This window comes from Chelonia mydas, chromosome 6 (assembly GCF_015237465.2).
Source record: "Chelonia mydas isolate rCheMyd1 chromosome 6, rCheMyd1.pri.v2, whole genome shotgun sequence".
Classification (NCBI taxonomy): Eukaryota; Metazoa; Chordata; order Testudines; family Cheloniidae; genus Chelonia; species Chelonia mydas.
The window spans coordinates 178,927-198,441 of NC_051246.2; the positions used below are offsets into that span (position 1 = coordinate 178,927).

Below are 19,515 nucleotides of genomic sequence, written 5' to 3' on the forward strand. Positions count from 1 at the left end.
ACACTCCGAACCCTCACCCCAGCCCATAGCCCCTCCTTCACCCCAAACCCCTCATCCCCGCACCACACCATAGCCCACACCCCCAGCCGAGCCCTCCTCCCCCCTCACCCCAACCCCCTGCCCCAGCCCGGAGCCCCCTCCCACACTCCGAACCCCTCAGCCCCCGCCCAGAGCCCCCTCCTTCACCCCAAACCCCTCAGCCCGGCCCCACACCATAGCCCACACCCCCAGCCGGAGCCCTCCTCCCACCCTCACCCCAACCCCCTGCCCCAGCCCGGAGCCCCCTCCTTCACCCCAAACCCCTCATCTCCGGCCCCACACCATAGCCCACACCCCCAGCCGGAGCCCTCCTCCCACCCTCACCCCAACCCCCTGCCCCAGCCCGGAGCCGAGTCCCACACTCCGAACCCCTCAGCCCCCGCCCAGAGCCCCCTCCTTCACCCCAAACCCCTCATCCCCGGCCCCACACCATAGCCCACACCCCCAGCCGGAGCCCTCCTCCCACCCTCACCCCAACCCCCTGCCCCAGCCCGGAGCCCCCTCCCACACTCCGAACCCCTCAGCCCCCGCCCAGAGCCCCCTCCTTCACCCCAACCCCTCATCCCCGGCCCCACACCATAGCCCACACCCCAGCCGGAGCCCTCTACCTCCCTTACCCCAACCCCCTGCCCCAGCCCGGAGCCCCCTCCCACACTCCGAACCCCTCAGCCCCCGCCCAGAGCCCCCTCCTTCACCCAAACCCCTCATCCCCGGCCCCACACCATAGCCACACACCCCAGCCGGAGCCCTCCTCCCACCCTCACCCCAACCCCCCGCCCCCAGCCCGGAGCCCCCTCCCACACTCCGAACCCCTCAGCCCCCGCCCAGAGCCCCCTCCTTCACCCCAAACCCCTCATCCCCGGCCCCACACCATAGCCCACACCCCAGCCGGAGCCCTCCTCCCACCCTCACCCCAACCCCCTGCCCCAGCCCGGAGCCCCCTCCCACACTCCGAACCCCTCAGCCCCCGCCCAGAGCCCCCTCCTTCACCCCAAACCCCTCATCTCCGGCCCCACACCATAGCCCACACCCCCAGCCGGAGCCCTCTACCCCCTTTACCCCAACCCCCTGCCCCAGCCCGGAGCCCCCTCCCACACTCCGAACCCCTCAGCCCCCGCCCAGAGCCCCCTCCTTCACCCCAAACCCCTCATCCCCGGCCCCACACCATAGCCCACACCCCCAGCCGGAGCCCTCCTCCCACCCTCACCCCCAACCCCCTGCCCCAGCCCGGAGCCCAGTCCCACACTCCGAACCCCTCAGCCCCCGCCCAGAGCCCCCTCCTTCACCCCAAACCCCTCATCCCCGGCCCCACACCATAGCCCACACCCCCAGCCGGAGCCCTCCTCCCACCCTCACCCCAACCCCCTGCCCCAGCCCGGAGCCCCCTCCTTCACCCCAAACCCCTCATCCCTGCCTCCACACCATAGCCCACACCCCCAGCCGGAGCCCTCCTCCCACCCTCACCCCAACCCCCTGCCCCAGCCCGGAGCCCCCTCCCACACTCCGAACCCCTCAGCCCCCGCCCAGAGCCCCCTCCTTCACCCCAAACCCCTCATCCCCGGCCCCACACCATAGCCCACACCCCCAGCCGGAGCCCTCCTGCCACCCTCACCCCAACCCCCTGCCCCAGCCCGGAGCCCCCTCCTTCACCCCAAACCCCTCATCCCCGGCCCCACACCATAGCCCACACCCCCAGCCGGAGCCCTCCTCCCACCCTCACCCCAACCCCCTGCCCCAGCCCGGAGCCCCCTCCCTCACCCCAAACCCCTCAGCCCCAGCCCAGAGCCCCCTCCTTCACCCCAAACCCCTCATCCCCGGCCCCACACCATAGCCCACACCCCCAGCCGGAGCCCTCCTCCCACCCTCACCCCAACCCCCTGCCCCAGCCCGGAGCCCCCTCCCACACTCCGAACCCCTCAGCCCCAGCCCAGAGCCCCCTCCTTCACCCCAAACCCCTCAGCCCCGGCCCCACACCATAGCCCACACCCCCAGCCGGAGCCCTCCTCCCACCCTCACCCCAACCCCCTGCCCCAGCCCGGAGCCCCCTCCTTGACCCCAAACCCCTCATCCCCGGCCCCACACCATAGCCCACACCCCCAGCCGGAGCCCTCCTCCCACCCTCACCCCAACCCCCTGCCCCAGCCCGGAGCCCCCTCCCACACTCCGAACCCCTCAGCCCCCGCCCAGAGCCCCCTCCTTCACCCCAAACCCCTCATCCCCGGCCCCACACCATAGCCCACACCCCCAGCCGGAGCCCTCCTCCCACCCTCACCCCAACCCCCTGCCCCAGCCCGGAGCCCCCTCCTTCACCCCAAACCCCTCATCCCCGGCCCCACACCATAGCCCACACCCCCAGCCGGAGCCCTCCTCCCACCCTCACCCCAACCCCCTGCCCCAGCCCGGAGCCCCCTCCTTCACCCCAAACCCCTCAGCCCCAGCCCAGAGCCCCCTCCTTCACCCCAAACCCCTCATCCCCGGTCCCACACCATAGCCCACACCCCCAGCCGGAGCCCTCCTCCCACCCTCACCCCAACCCCCTGCCCCAGCCCGGAGCCCCCTCCCACACTCCGAACCCCTCAGCCCCCGCCCAGAGCCCCCTCCTTCACCCCAAACCCCTCATCCCTGGCTCCACACCATAGCCCACACCCCCAGCCGGAGCCCTCTACCCCCCTTACCCCAACCCCCTGCCCCAGCCCGGAGCCCCCTCCTTCACCCCAAACCCCTCATCCCCGGCCCCACACCATAGCCCACACCCCCAGCCGGAGCCCTCCTCCCACCCTCACCCCAACCCCCTGCCCCAGCCCGGAGCCCCCTCCCACACTCCGAACCCCTCAGCCCCCGCCCAGAGCCCCCTCCTTCACCCCAAACCCCTCATCCCCGGCCCCACACCATAGCCCACACCCCCAGCCGGAGCCCTCCTCCCACCCTCACCCCAACCCCCTGCCCCAGCCCGGAGCCCCCTCCCACACTCCGAACCCCTCAGCCCCAGCCTAGGGCCCCCTCCTTCACCCCAAACCCCTCATCCCCGGCCCCACACCATAGCCCACACCCCCAGCCGGAGCCCTCCTCCCACCCTCACCCCAACCCCCTGCCCCAGCCCGGAGCCCCCTCCTTCACCCCAAACCCCTCATCTCCGGCCCCACACCATAGCCCACACCCCCAGCCGGAGCCCTCCTCCCACCCTCACCCCAACCCCCTGCCCCAGCCCGGAGCCCCCTCCCACACTCCGAAACCCTCAGCCCCCGCCCAGAGCCCCCTCCTTCACCCCAAACCCCTCATCCCCGGCCCCACACCATAGCCCACACCCCCAGCCGGAGCCCTCCTCCCACCCTCACCCCAACCCCCTGCCCCAGCCCGGGACCGCCTCCCACACTCCGAACCCCTCAGCCCCAGCCCAGAGCCCCCTCCTTCACCCCAAACCCCTCATCCCCGGCCCCACACCATAGCCCACACCCCCAGCCGGAGCCCTCTACCCCCCTTACCCCAACCCCCTGCCCCAGCCCGGAGCCCAGTCCCACACTCCGAACCCCTCAGCCCCAGCTCAGAGCCCCCTCCTTCATCCCAACCCCTCATCCCCGGCCCCACACCATAGCCCACACCCCCAGCCGGAGCCCTCACCCCCCCCCCCCGCACCCCAATGCCCTGCCCCAGTCCGGAGCCCCCTCCCACACCCTGAAGCCCTCATATCTGGCCCCACCCCAGAGCCTGGCTCCCCCAGCCAGAGCCCTCCTCCCCCCTGCACCCCAACCCTCTGCCCCAGCCCAGAGCCCCCTCCCACACTCCGAACCCCTCAGCCCCAGCCCAGAGCCCCCTCCTTCACCCCAAATCTCTCATCCCCGGCCCCACACCAGAGCCCGCACCCCCAGCCAGAGCCCTCACCCCCCGCACCCCAATGCCCTGCCCCAGTCCCGAGCCCCCTCCCACACCCTAACCCCCACCCCCAGCCCAGCCCAGTGAAAATGAGCGAGTGAGTGAGGGTGGGGAGAGTGAGCAACAGAGGGAGGGGGGATGGAGTGAGCAGGGGCGGGGCCTCAGAGGAGGGGCGGGGCAGGGGCGGGGCAAGGGTGTTTGGTTTTGTGTGAGTAGATAGTTGGCAACCTTACCTGGCATGCACCCTGCTCTGCCTGTCCCGTGGGATCTGGATCTTGTCCTGGCCCTGCGGGCTGTCCTGGGGTGGTGCTGTCTGTCTCTGAGCTGCCGTGTAACAACTCGCACGGACCTGGTGTCGTTAACCCCCTCTGCAGTCTCCCCCGTGGTGAACATTCACGCCCCCACGTTTGTGCAAGGCAAGGCCCAGGTGTTAACGTGCGATGTGCAGGGCTTTTACCCAGAAGCCATCGCTGTTAACTGGCTCCTCAATGGCGTCCGGACAGAACGTGACACACCGTGGGGTGACATCAGCAGCGTTAGCATGGAGATGCTCTCTCCCACATGGTCCCCACAACCCTCCCAAAAGCACCTGCTCATAACCAGAGATCACCGCTCGCCCCATCCCCACAAGGGCCCTGCTCCATCGCTGGGTCAGAACAAAGGCCTGAGACAGCTGAAACTTGTCAGCGGGCCCTGGGAGAATCCAGCCTGGGTCTTTCGCTGGCCTCACGTCACAGGTGATCAGCAGACAAAAGGCCACATGGCAAAGGCTGGGGAGGGGCACAATCCCGCCGCACCCCGCCCAGTACTCCCTAGTAATTCCACGCCGCACACGTTGTCCCGAACGCTCAGTCGTCTCTGCCACATTGTTCAGCGCAGACGTCGGGTGTTCGCCTCATCTCCCAGCGATGGCTGCAGCCTGGCCTTCTCCCCCAGCAGTCCCTTGCCAGCCCACCACCCAGTGCCAACCTCGGCTCAGGCTTGTCCCGGATCTCTGTCCCAAGCAGCTCCTTGCAGCCCCCCCGAAAGCGCCTTGCTGCTCCCCCCTTCAGACTCCATGGCAACCCCAGACATGCAGCCGCGGCCAGGCAGCGGGGGAGCTGGGCCCCCTGCACAGCCCAGGGTCAGAACATTCCCGTCATTTCCGGGGGCTCCCCCTCGCCTTTGTTGTGTCCCCGGCCTTTCTCGCCCTCACCTCCATTGCAGGCTCTCTGGGGCGGGGCCACTTTTTGTTCGGCCCCCCGCAGCATAGCCCTGGCCCCTGATGGGGGCGCTGGTGCGGTATAAATAATCGCGTGTCTCTACAACGCTTGCTCTCTTTAGCCGCCCGCCAGACGTTCGCCGCGAGCGACATCGTGGGGCCTAAAGTCTGGGTCCCCGGGGAGTACGTTTCCCTCGTGTGCATTGGCTACCACTGTCCGGCGGGCACGGAGGCCAGGTGGGCAAAGTGCCAAAATGAAGAGCTAATGCCCATAGCTGGGGGTGACCCAGCTGGGAGCGAGGGGCAGGAGCAGCCGCTTGTTCCTGTCAGCGCTCTGTACAAAATCCAGACGCAGACGCTGCCCTTGGCCAAGGGCTCCGCCACTCTGGCCATGACGCTCATGTTTCGTGTCAGGAGCCCGGAGGACCTGGGAGCCCGGCACCGGTGCTGCTTCATCAGTGTGGACGGGAAAACGCTGAGCACCAAGGAGTTCGGAGACTACACCCTGCGCCGTGAGTCTGGGGGTGCCGCTGGGTCGCCGAGCAGGCCAGAGGTTCATGGGGGGGGCGGGGCTGGGAGTCAGGACTCCTGGGTTCTGTTCCCAGCTCTGTAGCTGGTTTGCGTTAGGCCTTTGGCAAGTCACTTTTTCTCCTTGCCTCAGTTCCCCCTACCCCCCCGTGATGACACGGACCCCTTCAGGGGTGGGGTTTGTGGGCCTTCAGTAGCGTGTGGCGAGCTCTGTGCCATGGGGACATGCTAAAAGCCGTTCCCAGTCAGGAAGGGACAGCAGGAGCAGGGCCCCCATCTGGCCAGCTAGGTCCATAGGAACCAAGGATGTGCACTGACGTGGGGGCGGCCTCGGGAGCTGGGGTGGGGTGGGGGGTCTGCTACGCTCATTTGGCCCTTTGTGGTGGGAGTGACACCGCCAGGGCTCCCGGGGACCCAGCAGAGGGGAGGTGTGGCTGGGGTGGGTGTAAAACACACCTCTGGCCCGAGGGAGTTAACCTGGGTGTAACGTGTGGGCTGAGGGACTTGAGCCCGGGGGATGTTCGACCCCGCTGAGCTGGCCCAGGAGCTCCCCAACTGCTTTGCTTTGCAGCCTCCGGTCAGACTGAAAGACCCGCAGGGCCAGCTCTGGACCCGGCAGCAGCCCGGCCTGCAGTGGAGTAGCGGAGACAGCAGCCCGGCCTGTTGGGGGTCCCAGAGACAGCACCAAGCACCTGGACAGTATTGAACGGAACACCCCGAACCCAGGGTTTCCCGCTGTCGGTGTCGCACAGCACCGGGCGGGTGCAGTCTCCTTGGGGACGGGATACAGGGACAGTCACCCTCCCATGTCTGCAGGGAGGGGGGTATTCGCATGAGCACCGGGGAGATAGGGAGGCTGTTCGCTGAGACGGCATCAGCCACCCTGCGAAAGGTGCGGGGCTGCCCTGTAGGAGGCTGTTTTCTCCTTGGCTCTGTCCTGTTCGAAATGATCACACGCTGGCCAAGGGGGGCGAATGGGGGAAGGCGAAAAGTTGAGAAAAACCATCAAGAAAGAACAGTCCAATGCACGGGGGGCGGGGAGGCAGGGCAGGGAGGGAAGGGGAACAAGCCAGGGAGGGACAGCGTGTTAAGCCCGGACTCTCACTCAGGTTTGAGCCCAAGCCCCCCTTCTGTCCACACACAAATCAGTCTGACTTGTGTCAGCAGCACTCCCTGCCAGGGGGCTGGGTCAGAGCTTGAGTCCTGCTGTGACTCGGGTCCAGGCCCTGTCATTGTGCAGTGTGGATGCAGCTCAAGCTGCAGCCCCGAGTCAGAAGGTCTGTGCAGTGCAGTACAGATGTGTTAGCGCAGCCGTGAGACCTGGGGCCAGCAATTTGTGAACTCAGGTTTACAAGGCAGCGTGTATGCTCCAGCACGGGCTTGGAAACACCAAATCCACAAGCCCAATGTGAGTGCCTCAGTTTCCCTCAGACATTGCATTGCTACTGGTGGGGGAAGGAGGATTAAGTTTGCTCTCAGGACAGGCTAAGAGCCACAGGAGCGTGTGTGTTGCCCAGTGGTCTGAGCGGACTGAATGGGTCATTAGAAAGGCCAGGCCATATCAATGGAGAACTGAGAAGACAATGAAAAGCCCAATCACCAGCACACTGACACCTGGATGGATTTCCCCACCCCACAGCAGGGAAGCTAGGCAGAGATCCCAGCTCGAGAACAAAGGGCTGGGAGGCGGGAGGTGGGGGAGAAAGGTCTGGCTTCTGGAAGGAGCCTGGTCTCTCTCACCTGGGAACTGACGAAGGAAGGAAGTCAGAGAGACACAGAGCCTGAAAATGGAATAAGAAAAGGAGTACTTGTGGCACCTTAGAGACTAACCAGTTTATTTGAGCATGAGCTTTCGTGAGCTACAGCTCACTTCATCGGATGCATAGCATATCGTGGAAACTGCAGAAGGTCTTCTGCAGTTTCCACGATATGCTATGCATCCGATGAAGTGAGCTGTAGCTCACGAAAGCTCATGCTCAAATAAACTGGTTAGTCTCTAAGGTGCCACAAGTACTCCTTTTCTTTTTACGAATACAGACTAACACGGCTGTTACTCTGAAACCTGAAAATGGAATTTTACTCCTGAGGGAATTCAGCGCCAAACATTTAAAATTCTGTGCACAATATTTAAAATTCTGCAAATTTTGTCAATAAATAAATGTGGAGGCTCCAGCATGGCTGTGGGGAACACAGGTCACTGGCTGCACAGAGGTGGGAAATCACTGTGCAGCTCCCCCCCAGGACACGGACTCAGAGGTGAGGCTGCACCCAACCCTGACACAACACAAGGGCTGGGCCTGCCCGTCCGCTCCAGGTGCACCGGTGTGGGCATGCAGGCTCAGCCCAGCAGGATCCAAGTGTGGAGGTGTGATGTTATCTGATTAAAATATGACCATGTAGATCATTGCTGCTACCACTGTTATATAATTGAAACAAATCTTGTACAAAGTATGTCAAGTAAGGTGTCTTTGGAGAGGTTATGGTTTGCTGAATATGATTATGGTATCTCTATGCATATATCACGTTTGTATCTGAAGTTATGAATGTTAACTATATACTTGTATTTCAAATGTTTGCTCATGTGGTAACACCAATGAGGTATTTAGCCTGCACATCTTGAAGGGACCATTCAAGTTAAATGGCCCCTCAAAGAACACTTAACTCCCAATGGGAGATGCCTGTCAACACTAAATGGACTTTCCAGTGAACGTTCTAACTGGCGTATGGATAATGACCTCTGCTATGACTAAATGAAGCATCCAGGGACATGTGACTTGCCCAGGTGACCCCAAACACCATCTTGTTCCCTGTAATTTTCCACAGTGAGAACAATGGGTTTCCCTTCAATTGGCAGAAGCTATAAAAGGCCCTGGACACACCTCCATTTGGCCTCTTTCTTGCTCAAACCTCGAATCACTCTAAGCCTTGTGGCTGCCTATTAAGCCCCGTGCGGGGGCTCAGGACTGCGACGGGGAGAGGAGCCCTGCTGGCCCCAGCGTGGACCTGCCTCAGCCAGGGGAGTAGCCCCTCCTGCAGTCCAGCCCAGCCCCGCCGGAGCTGCTGTAGCCGGGGAGAGGTGATTCTCCGCCAGCCCCGAGCTCCTGCAGCGGACAGAGGGTGGGGGGGAGTCATGTCTCCTCACTTCAGCCCCGAGGCAGCCTGTGCCCCAAACCCCTCATCCCAGAGCATGCACCCGCCACACACCCCAACCCTCTGCCCCAGCCACGAGCTCCCTTCCACACCCCAAGCCCCTCATCCCTGGTGTGACGAAGCGGGACTGTTCTTAATGTTTCCTCTGAATATCGTGGGGGTGCCTCAGTTTCCCCTATGCAGTTCTTAAGTATCTAGGTGGGGGGATAAGGGTGTATGATCTTTGCAGAGCCCTAGAGGGCAGGTGTGTGCAGGTGTGTGGACACAAAGAATGGCCGACACCCTGTTTCCTGGCAACCAATGGCCTGACCCTTCCCCCCTGCAAGGTGAGAGCTAAAGGGTTGGAGAACAAAGGAATCCGGTGACCTCCTGGCCCGAGAAAGGGACAAAGCCCAGAGGAGGAGGGGCTGGAGAGAGAGTCAGTTTGGGGCTGGCTGGGGACATGGAGTGAAGTACAGACGGGGTTGTCTGGCTCACTGCCCCCCAAAATGGACCCGGCTGAGGGATCCTGGTCTCTGCACCTACAAGCTCTGTTTTAGACCGTGTTCCTGTCGTCTAATAAATCTTCTGTTTTACTGGCTGGCTGAGAGTCCCGTCTGACTGCGGAGTTGGGGTGCAGGACCCTCTGGCTGCCCCAGGAGCCTGCCTGGGTGGACTCGCTGCGGGAAGCGCACGGAGGGGCAGAGGATGCTGAATGCTCCGAGGTCAGACCCAGAAAGGTGGCAGTTGTGTGAGCTGTGTGTCCTGAAGACCATCTGCTCCCCGAGAGGAGACTTCCCCAGAGTCCTGCCTGGCTTTGTAAAGAGCAGTTCCAGAGCATCGCCCGGGGACTCCGTGACAACTGGTGGCAGCGGTGGGATGTACTGCACCCCGTGGACGGCGCTTCCTGCAGTAAGTGACTAGGGAGCAGTAAAACGAAGGGGGACTGATGAGGACCAGGTGTGCTGAAGGCTCAGAGAGGAGCGGTTTTGGGGGGCGGTTAACCCCTGGGAGTGTGTGACCAGCGAGAAGGACTGTGCAGTAATGGGGTCCCCCTGGGGACTGCGATGAGCAGTTTCAGGGGCGAAGGAGCCTGCGGCTTGGCCCTGGGAGAAAGAAGGACTTTTGCAGTAACAGGGTTTCCCTGGGGATTGCAGCGAGCGGTCCCAGGGGTGGAGGAGTCTGCAGCTCGACCCTGGCAAAGAGGGGGTGACCTCGAGAAGGGCTGGCACACTAGGGGTTCTCCCTGGAAACTGTGGGGAGCTGAGAACACACAGGCCTGTGAGTCCACAACAACTTGGGAAGAGCGGAGTGATGGCCTGTCACCGTCTCCTTAAGAAGGACATTGTAACCCTGTGCAAAAAGTGAGGGTTGAGCATTGGAAAGTTCACCAAAGCACAGTTCATCGTGCAGCTGGAGGAGGATGACCGCTCTAAGGGACAGATTCCTGACCCCAAATGGGGCTATAGCAGGATCTGGGAGCAGCTGGGGTGGTAGCCAGGCATCCCTAAGACTCCTGTCCCCGACCAGACGAGGGTCTTCGCGATCCGGTTCCCCATCCGGGGATCGGAGACGGACGGGATTGGAGCTGAGTCCCAGAGAGCAAGAGGACTGTGAGAGACAGCGAGAGCCCGAGAAAGAGCTGCAGAAGCAGCAGCAGCATGAACTGGCGATGGTGGAGCGGAGAGGCCTAGGGGACCTCCCCGGGGTGAGTGGGGATAGACCCCGGGGGGCCAGTTCCACAGGGAACCTCGAGAGTAAATTGCTGCCCCTGGTTAAGGAGGGGGGGATGTGGATGCCCACCTCACTGCCTTTGAGCAGGCTGGAGATTTGAACCAGGGGGACCCTGCGGAAAAGTCCCGGTGTCTAGCTCCCTTGCTGGGTCCCAAGGCCATAGACTCCGTCAGCCAGATGGGTGGGGAGGTGGACAGGCTCCCACTCCCGACCCCAACCTATATGTCTGTGTGGAGTTTCCTGGGGCCAGGCCCCTTGGACCCCCAGTGGGAGCGGAAGGTGATGGTCAATGGGGAGACGTTCCTGGGGTGGCGAGATCCTGGGACAGAGAGAACTGTTGTCAGGCCCTGGGTGGTGCAGCCTCAGATGTTGAGGGGCTGTGTGAGCTGGATGACGGTCCCAGGGATGAAGCCCCTCGCCCTGCCTATGGCCCAGATCCCTGTGCAGACCCAGGAGGGGTGGGGCTGGCTCGTCGCTGGGGTTCTCCAGGATATCAGCTGTGAGACCCTGTTGGGGGGTGACTGTCTCTTTGGGACAGGATCCAGGCCCTGCTCCTGTAACGGCCAAGGGTTTGAATTTGAATCCAGGGAACCAATCAGCGGAGAGGGAAATCGTCAGTGAAAATGCAGATGACCTGGCTGGCAGCAGGGAGGAGCTGCTAGGCTCAGGCTACCTGCCTGCCTGTAACCAGACCCCTGGGGCTGGGTGGGACAGAGAGATGCTCCCCACCCCCTTGCACACCGGAAAGGGGGCTCAGGCTGGCTCTGATGCAGTGAGGAAAGCAGCGAGCTCGCTGCCTACCCCACTGGGACAGCAAGGGCAGCGCTGAGCACAGTGGGAGCTGAGACCCCAGCTGAGTGGGGGGAGACACAGGCAGGGCAGGGGATCTGTTGGGAGTGGCAAGGTGCTTGGTAAGGAAAGTTTGGATGAGCCTAGGCAGTCTTGTGAGCTGATGGCTCTGTCCAGTCAGCAGGGTGGGAAGGCGAGGAGAGTGGAAGATGAGTGTCCCTGGACCTTACCTGTTGGCTGGGTGGACAATTGTGACAGGGAAGGAAACGTGCCTGTGTCTGTCAGGGGTATTGACTTGCCTATGGAGGGAGCTACCCTGATCTCCAAGCAGTTGTCTGTGACCAGCCTTGTGTGCTGGGGCCAGGGGAATGAGATCCCAAGCTGTGTGTCTGGGAAAGGAGAAAGTGTGTCCGGCTCTTCTTTGTCTGTGGAGCAGACAGAAGGGGCCTTTCAGCCTGTGACGGTTGAGGGTAGTGCAGTTGTCTCAGAGCTGGTTCTGGATTCAGCTAAAGCCCAGGAAGGGAAGGGTCCTAAGTTTGTGTCTGCTCGGGAGAATGGCCCTGTAACTAGGTCGCATCCAGTTAGGGTCTATGTAAAACTCCAGAGCCCAGACAATTCTGGTGCTTGTTGTCATGGCGTCCCCGGGAGATGCTCTGGAACTGCTCCCCACGAAGCCAGGCAGGACTCTGGGGAAGTCTCCTTTCTGTGAGCAGCCTGTCTGCAGAACACACAGCTCAAACGGCTTCCACCTTCCTGGGTCTGACCTCGGAGCATTCAGCCTCCTCTGCCCCTCTGGGTGCTTCCCTCAGCGAGTCCACCCAGGCGGGGTCCTGGGGAAGCCAGAGGGTCCTGCCCCCCGACTCCGCAGTCAGACATGACTCTCAGCCAGCCAGTAAAACAGAGGGTTTATTAGATGACAGGAACATGGTCTAACACAGAGCTTGTAGGTGCAGAGAACGGGACCCCTCAGCTGGGTCCATTTTGGGGGGCAGTGAGCCAGACAACCACGTCTGCACTTCACTCCATGTCCCAGCCAGCCCCAAACTGAAAGTCCCCCCAGCCCCTCCTCCCCTGGGCTTTGTCCCTTTCCTGGGCCAGGAGGGCACCTGATTCCTTTGTTCTCCCATCCTTTAGCTCTCACCTTGCAGGGGGGAAGGGCCCAGGCCATCAGGTGCCAGGAAACAGGGTGTCGGCCATTCTCTGTGTCCAGACCCCTGCACACACCTGCCCTCTACTGCTCTGCAACGACCATACACCCTTCTCCCACCATCTAGATACTTGAGAACTGCATAGGGGAAACTGAGGCACTCCCACAATATTTAGAGGAAACATTAAGAACAGTCCCGCTTTGTCACACTTGTATTTTGCCCGTTGCTAGTGTGTGGCTGGGAAAGGGTGTAGCAACTCTGTCTAATCAGGGTGAGATCCTAGCCAGGGCACAAGGAGAGCAGGAAGGTGATGTGATTGTGTTACCTACTGAGGGTGTGTAAACCTGTAGCAAGAAGGAAAAGATTCCTGAACTTGTGTGTGGCAAAGGGAAGGAGAATGCTTCTAACCTTTTATCTAGGAAGTCTGTGAGTTTTCCTGAAAGGGGATTTTGTAGGAATCCGCCGGATGGGCCAGAGGTAATTCTGGATGTAAGTGAGACACAGAAAGGGTCTGTTGTTGCTCAGGAACGTGTTCCTCTAGAGCAAGCCCTAGGTGAAGAGGGTAAGAGCAGAATTTCTGGGAGGGGTGAATTGTTGCATAGAAAAGCCCTCGGGAAAGGAATCCTCATGGAGTCTTTGGAAGCAGTTTACTGCAACCGAAGGGTGTGAAAGTGATTTAATCAAGAAAGCTGGTCTGAGCTGCCCCAGCTCCTGGCTCTAGGGTGACCAGGGGAACACCAGGTGGAAAAGGGATCCTGGCGGCTCCGGTCAGCGCTGCTGACCCGGCCATTGACTGGCCGGTTGGTGGCACTGTGTAGCGGGGCTGGCCAGCTCCCTGCTAGCTTCTGCACCACATGGCTCCTGGGAAGCAGCGGCATGTCCCCCCTCCGGCTCCTAGGTGTAGGGACAGCCAGGGGGCTCTGTGTCCTGCCCCGAGCACTGGCTCCGCAGCTCCCATTGGCCGGGAACAGTGGCCAATGGGAGCTGTAGGGGCGGAGCCTCCAGATGGGACAGCATGCAGAGCCCCCTGGCCGCACCTCCATAGGAGCTGGAGCGGGGACATGCTGCTGCGTCCGGGAGCTGCTTGAGGTAAGTGCCTCCTGTAGCCTGCACCCCTGACCCCCTCCTGTGTCCCAGCTCTGATCCCCCTCTCGTCCTCTGAACCCCTCAGCCCCAGCTGGGAGCCCCCTCCTGCACCCCAAACCCTTCATCCCCAACCCCACCCCAGAGCCCACACCCCTCATCCCCCCCACCCAACCCCCTGCCTCACCCCAGAGCCCACACCCCTCATCCCCCTCACCCAACCCCCTGCCCCACCCCAGAGCCCAAACCCCTCAGCCCCCCCCCCCAACCCCCTGCCCCAGCCCAGAGTCTCCTCACACACCCTGAACCCCTCATCCCTGGCCCCACCCCAGAACCCACACCTCCTCCCACAACCCAACCCCTGCCTCAGCCTGGAGCCCCCTCCCATACTCTGAACCCCTCAGCTCCACCCCCCAGCCTGGAGCCCCCTCCTACATCCCAAACCCCTCATCCCTGGCCCCACCCCAGAGTCTGCACCCCCAGCTGAAGCCCTCACTCCCCCCCGCACCCGAGCCCCCTAAGCCAGGCCGGTGAAAATGAGCGAGTGCGTGAAGGTGGGGAGAGCGAGCGACAGAAGGAGGGGGGATGGAGTGAGCGGGGGCAGGGCCTCAGAGGAGGGGCGGGGCAGGGGTGGGGCAAGTGTGTTTGGGTTTGTGCGAGTAGAAAGTTGGCAACACTACCTGGCTCCAGGCTGCTCCGGCTCGAGCTCCCGGCTCCCCCTCCTCTGGCCCCTCTGCTTCTGGCTGCTGCTCTCCCCTTAGCTCTGCCCCACTCTGGGTCAGGCAGCTCCAGCTCGCCTGCAGGACGGGACCTGGGCTCCTGGCACCCTCATTGGCCTTCCTGCCCTGTCTGTGGGAGCAATAGCCTCTCCCCATTGGCCCTGGGGACTGTCAGGCTCAGGATCTTGATTTCTCTTCAGCCCATCCCCTTTCTTTTGGTACTGGGAGAGGGGCCAGTTAAAAATCCCCCTCAGTGTAAGTGAGGGGCCAGCAGCCCCCTGCCATACAGGGACTATGAGACCACAATTTGATTTATAACCAATAGCTAATACCTAAGACCTACGTACAAATACACACACATCAAATGTTCTGCAGCTGCTGGATAGTTACAGTCCTGAACGTAGCTTGAGTCCGTGGCTTGAGTTCGTGGCATGGGTTCGTAGCTCGTGGCGGCTCACTGGCCAGGAAAGCCGGGCCCAAGGAAGGGCTGGGTCTCTGTCGGGTGCGCACCGAGGCCCTTCCATGTTGGCAGCAGAACGTTACCCTCCAGAGTCTTCCATCTCCCCCGTCCCTTTTGTAGGCTTTAGTTTGAATCCAGAGTCCATCGGTCTTGCTGTGTCAGGCTGCCTCTCACCCGTCAACTGCAGACGTGACTGTCAGCCTGGGACCTGACTTTGATCTTGTTTCAGTCGCACCTTTTTCTTTTCCTTTAGGGTGGACCTTTCTCACTTTGTCAGGGCTGTTGTCTGCAGCTTCACCCGTTGCTGTTTGCATTTCACTTTATCAGGACAGGCTGGGGCTGGAGGGTGATTCCATCATCCATCCATCCCTTGTTCCCAGATCTGAACTAAGTTAATCAGGTTACAGCAGGGTTTTGCCACATGGAGTAAGCATTTCAAAATGGAGTTTGAGTTACAATCTGGAGTCTTATCAAAACAAGTGTAATGAACAATTTACAATGTTGGGAGGCAAAATGTAAACAGGAGTTACAATGTCAAAACAGTGACCCAGACAGCAAAGATCAGTGATTCAAGCAGCAGTTGATCTGAAACTGCAACAACAGCCGGCCGAACAGCTGTGGCTCGAACAAGTGGGCAGGAATTGAACCGAACAGCTGTGGACTTTTTCAATAAGTGTGGACTGCAGGGACTTAACAAGCAGCTTTACTGCCATTTAGCTGGTTATTGCGATAGCCGGTTTTATGAATGAATGCTGTTTCATTCATAAGACTTTACTCATGAAGTTCTGTTCATTCATTTGATACAAAATAAAGTCATATTAATAAAGTCTTAATAATAATAGTAATTAAAAAGAAACAATTCAATTCTTCAGCTCTACGTATGGAAAGCAACCGTCCCTTCCTGCAGCTTCTCACTGAACTCTCCTGTTTCTCCGGCCTTGTCTCACTCATCTCTTCTGCTTCTGGGCTCATTGTGGGAGCCCATCACCCTGCAGCCGCTCCTCGGGCCTGTTCCAGGCTGACTGCCCACGAGTTATCCTTCTCCAAGGGCGACCAGAGGAGGAACTGCCCTTCTGCAGCCCCCCCCACCACTCAGAAGAGCCACTTGCTGACTTTTATACTCATTTGCTCCACCCCCAGCTGGGTCGGATAACAGAACAGGGCTGGCCTGGCTTGGCTAGCCTACGCCGCTGTCGCTTATGTGTGTGTCTACACAGCGCACTAAGTCTGGACTCTCACTCCGGTTTGAGCCCAAGCCTCTCTTCTGTCCCCACACAAATCGGTCTGACGTGGATCAGCAGCACTCAGGGCCTGGGTCCGAGGACCCTGACAGCACGGTGGGTCAGAGCATGAGTCCCTGCTGTGATTTGGATCCAAGCCCTGTCACTATGCAGTATGGACATAGCTCAAGCCGCAGCCCCGAGTCAGGAGGGCTGCATGGCCGTGAGACCCGGGGCCGGAGATTGTAGCCCTGGGTTTACAGTGCAATGTGGATGCTCCAGCGCGGGCTTGATGTGACGATGTGACGCAGCAGGGAGGGGGGAGTGTTGACCTGGGAATGTGCCCTGGGGATGGGAGACCTGAGAACCTGTCACCTGAGCCAGGAGGGGGAGGGGGAGGTGACACCTCTGCCCAGGAATGTGAACAGAGGCTGCAGGAGGAAGCCTGCTGGGGGGGTGTAGTTTTCAGTTTGGGGCTGGGTGGAGGAACGCAGGGAACCCCAGGGCTGGGGTCTGAGCTCCCTGCTCCCCCAGAAGGACTTGACTGAGGGGTCCTGGTTGTACCCACAGCTCTGTTTGTTCCTGTTGTCCAATAAACCTTCTGTTTTACTGGCTGGCTGAGAGTCTCAGTGAATCCCAGGAAGAGGGGTGCAGGGCCTGGACTCCCCCACACTCCATGACACTTGGCAACCCCGACTCCCCAAGCTCCGTCCCACAGAGCAGGGTGCGTGAGCCGTACGGATGTGCTTTGAAGGGGCAGGCTGCCTGCTTGGCTCTGACACTTTTCTGGACTTGAAAAACAAAGTGTTGAAATGATGAAAATGGCCAGTGGCGACCTGGTGAAACCAAAACATTCTGGTTTGCAACAACTTTGTGTTTCACGTGTTAAGCTAATTACAGCACCAGTGTTTTAAAAAGGACAAAACAGGACAACTTCCAGGTCACCTGGTGCTGGACTCCATCTTGGAATACCAGTGTTTTTCCACTGACTGGTATGGGAGCTAAGCTTGGAAACAATGGTTCCCGCCATATGAAAAAGCTCTTTAAGGCAGGGGAGTGACATCATCAAGGTTCTTCACTGACTCCCTGCCCAAGTCGACTCCTGGAAACACCTGAGGAACAAAGACTGAACTGGGGGAAGTGCTGGACCCAGGCTAAAGCGATTTTTAGCCTGTGAAAGCAACACCTGGGGCTTTTAAGCTATAAGCAAGTGCAACTGGCCCCTTAAGAATCTCTGCAGCCTGCTTGAATCATCACTTAGGGGGAGAATTTGCTACTCATATCCAATCTCGTTAGTATATTAAGCTCAGTTTGCGTATTTGTTTGTTTGCTAGGTAATCTGCTTTGGTCTGTTTGCTAGCCCTTATAATCACTTAAAATCTATCTTTTGTAGTTAATAAACTTGTTTTTGCTTTGTCTAAAACCAGGGTGTGGGGGTCAAAACTCTGGGCAGAAAGCTGTTGCATATTCCTCTCCACATTGAAGGAGGGGCTGAATTTCATGAACTTACGCCGTACAGTTCCCTGTACAGCACAGGACGGTATAATGTTGGGTTTACACTCCCGAGGGGGGTGCATGCCTTGGGAACTGGGAGGTGCCTTAGCTGTGCCGTCCCATGCAGGGCTGGTTAAAGAACCTGTGTGTAAGTAACTGCAGTGGGGTGTGTCCCTACCTGTGTGTGTGCTGGAGCCTGTGAGAGGGCTTGGCGGGCTGGTCTCAGCAGCACAGTGTGAGAGGAAGCCCAGGCTGCTGGGTCAGGGGGCCTCAGTGGTACCCCAGTTCCAGTTGGCACCCTCGGGGGGAACCCCTCACAACCATCCCTGCGCACCCTGGCTAATAGCCATTGATGGACCTATCCTCCATGAACTTATCTAGTTCTTTTTTGAACTCTGTTATAGTCTTGGCCTTCACAACATCCTCTGGCAAGGAGTTCCACAGGCTGGCTGTGCGCTGAGTGAAGAAATACTTCCTTTTGTTTGTTTTAAACCTGCTGCCCATTAGTTCCATTGGGTGACCCTTAGTTTGTGAGTTATGAGAAGGAATAAATAACTTGTTTGCCCGGAAAGGGGACAAAGCCCGGAGGTGGGGCAGCTGGGTGTGACTGAGGCTGGATGGCTGGAAGCTGATCAGTCTCCTCGTTAGGGACTAGGAGAGGGAGGAGGGAAGCCCAAGGACCCCCCCAAGATGGACCTTGCTGAAAGTTCCTGCTTTCTGAGCTAACAAGCTCCGTTCTGCACTGGGTTCCTGTCGGCTAATAATCCATCTGTGTCACACGCAGGCTGGGAGTCCCAGCTGGCTGCGGAGTGGGGGGCTGGAGTCACAGCTAGCTGCGGAGTGGGGGGCAGGGCCCCTCCGGCTGCCCCAGGGGTCCCGTCCAGGTGTGTGACGCAGCAGGGAGGGGGGAGTGTTGACCTGGGAATGTGGCAGGGGAGTTTCACTGGGAGACCTGAGAGCCTGTCACCTGAGCCAGGAGGGGGAGGGGGAGGTGACACCTCTGCGCGGAAATGTGGATGGAGGCTGCAGGAGGGACCCTGCTGGGGGGGAGGGTTAGTTTTCAGTTTCGGGCTGGGTGGAGGAACGCAGGGAACCCCAGGGCTGGGGTCTGAGCTCCCTGCTCCCCCAGAAGGACTTGACTGAGGGGTCCTGGGTGTACCCACAAGCTCTGTTTTGGACTGTGTTCCTGTGGTCCAATAAACCTTCCGTTTTACTGGCTGGCTGAGAGTCTCAGTGAATCCCAGGAAAAGGGGTGCAGGGCCTGGACTCCCCCACACTCCGTGACAAGGTGCACCTGCTGCGGGGAGCTCATGGGGTGAACGGGGGGCTGGACGCTCCGAGGTCAGACCCAGGAGGCACTGCAGCCAAGGAGGCTCCCCCTAGTGACAATGTGCCCTGAGGGGTGTCACAGGACAAGTCCCATCTGGACTTTTCATTCCGAGCGTCTCCAGAGCCCTGAGCCTGTGAGTCCAAGACGAGCCCAGGGAGCATCTGACCTCTGCAGGGCTGGGCAGTAACACACACCCCGTGCTCTCGAGGCTGAGTCACGGCTGGGCTGCAGGGACGGCAGGGAGGAAGCAGTTACCCCGAGGTGCCCCATAGTGAATGCCAGCTCTGCCTGCCCCCTGAGGCCCCGGTACCCTGCTCACAGCAGGAGCCATTGGAAATGGAGCCGAAGGGCGGAACTGGCCATTGTGGGGCCCTGCTGGGTCTGGCTGGGACACCCCCAAGGTGGGTGAGCTGCTGGGAGCAGCTCCCCATTTCTCCTGGGGCTCATGGGGCCAACTGGAAGGCTGGTCTCACCTCTGCGCTGGGAGGAGCAGGGGCGGCCCCGAGCCTGCAGGGCTGTGCGGGGCGGGGCGGGGCGGTGGCTGGTTTCTGTGCCAGGACGGACTTGGGACTCTAAGGCGATTCCTGCCTCTTCACCTGCTTTTATGGCCCTGCGTGAGTTGCTGTGGGAGGGAAAACGAAAGCAAATTCACTCACAGCCCCAGACATGGCGACTCTGTGGGGAAGGAGGGCAGGGACCATGGAGTTGGGGGGTCTCCTCATCCCCCTCCTCTTCCTCGGGGTGGCCAGTAAGTCCAGACCCCCTGGTGTC

At 60.6% G+C, this 19,515-nt stretch overlaps 1 protein-coding gene across 2 annotated transcripts in view; it reads left to right on the forward strand.

Moving 5' to 3' along the window:
* LOC122466138 (tapasin-related protein-like) overlaps positions 1-4,552 on the forward strand; it is an 11,408-nt gene extending 6,856 nt beyond the window's left edge. For both annotated transcript variants that reach the window (XM_043548235.1, XM_043548236.1), the window contains one exon: positions 4,284-4,552. The gene's annotated coding sequence lies outside the window, so the exon portion shown is untranslated. The remainder of the gene's footprint in view (positions 1-4,283) is intronic.
* The last annotated feature ends 14,963 nt before the right edge of the window (positions 4,553-19,515 follow it).